The sequence below is a fragment of the Dendroctonus ponderosae genome, unplaced genomic scaffold (genome assembly GCF_020466585.1).
Source record: "Dendroctonus ponderosae isolate FM_Combo_2020 unplaced genomic scaffold, Dpon_F_20191213v2 Dpon_F_20191213_2, whole genome shotgun sequence".
In the NCBI taxonomy this organism is placed as follows: Eukaryota; Metazoa; Arthropoda; class Insecta; order Coleoptera; family Curculionidae; genus Dendroctonus; species Dendroctonus ponderosae.
The window spans coordinates 3,663,668-3,665,149 of record NW_026018165.1 but is presented as its reverse complement, the minus strand read 5'-3'; the positions used below and the strand labels follow the sequence as shown (position 1 = coordinate 3,665,149).

Here is a 1,482-nt window from a genome sequence, read left to right as displayed (position 1 = left end):
ATCTTCCGTTCATTTATGAGTAAGTTGACTCGTAAGCAAGGCCTAGGTGGCGCTAACGACAAGCAAAATCTTGGTCTGACCTTGACTATTTGAGTGAGACCCCCATGATGACAGTTGTGCGTTTATATAGTTTACTCAAACCATGAGCGCGCTGTTATCGCGCCTCTCAGCTGATCTCAGCTGATCGAAGAAGTTATTTTCACATTTGCCAGGTCTACCGTTTTTACGGTGGGTCTCCCGTTTTCTTGAGAACTACTGCTCTACCGCTAAGCCATCAGAACCTACTGCTAAACGTTACGTTAAACACTTTAAATATAACTATTATATATTACACTATTTGTCAACAAATCAGCTACATTGCACTGCGATTGGCGATTGGATTACATGTTTTTTTTTTCGTTTTTCGTTTCCTAAAGCGCGCCTCGGAGCTACGCTAACACCTTCTTGGCTGAAGACCACTTAAAAAGTTCGAAACGTTCAAATTTACAAACATTCAATTATTTCCCGTTTTGTTTTTAAATCTATTCTATAACTGTCTATCTAATCTATGTTTCTTATGTCTATTCTACTGCTTTCGTAGTACTTGACCTGGCAACACTGGTCATGTTGTGAAAATTTTAACCATATTTTTCCAATAACAAAACAAAATGGTTACTAAGTGATTCTAATTTGCTTCACAGGAATTCACAATGCACAGATGTTTCGTCGGCTTTTATATTTGGTGCTTTTTACAACCTTGTCTGTTTCATGATCGGTTTTCCAACAGCGGTAAGAAATATTTCTTCGATCGATCATATTTGAAGGTCATACTCCGGAGTCATAGATAAAGACAAGCCCGGAGTATAGATTATGAGTGAAGTATTTTAGTGCTTATTTTAACAAATATCTTAAATGGAACATATGTGTGGATGTTATTGTTAATTAGGCAAAAAGGCACTTTATATTTTAAGGTCAGTATGAAGGATTTAGTGGGTGTCAAATGCAGCCACCCTTCTGATTATATTTCAGGTTTTAGATGCATCTCATTTAGATTTCAAAGCAGCCCTCTTGAAACCAGTTAACCAAAAAACGCTCAACCAATAAGCTGAATATAGTTTAATGCGGAGGCCTTTATATTTGTCTGCTTTACACGAGATCCACCCCTAGAGCAGCATTCTTGGCTGCGGCTACTACCTATGGTGGAGTTGGAGCAGAAAAGGAAAGTTGCAGCTGTAAAAACTAAATCTTTATCTATGGATATTAAAATTTGAAGATGAAAATCCGGTTTGCTGAAATGTTCTTTGTTACACGTATGTACCGATGCTCTTATTTATATGAGCATCTAATTTATTTAAAGATAAATAGGTAGCACCTTTTAAGAAACGTTATCGTTAACTGATGATCATGTTGTCATCATCAATTGTAATTGTAATTGAACTGCTATAAAGATGTTCAGCCGATTATTGATACCTTGCTTTATAACGATGACAAATGTCCGCCAAA

The 1,482-nt window shown here is 36.7% G+C and overlaps 1 long non-coding RNA gene across 1 annotated transcript; it reads left to right on the top strand.

Moving 5' to 3' along the window:
* The first annotated feature begins 135 nt into the window (after positions 1–135).
* On the top strand, positions 136–1,274 carry LOC125503500. The gene is made up of 2 exons (XR_007280920.1): positions 136–950; positions 1,009–1,274. It is a non-coding gene; the product is annotated as an uncharacterized LOC125503500 (long non-coding RNA).
* Positions 1,275–1,482: the final 208 nt, after the last annotated feature.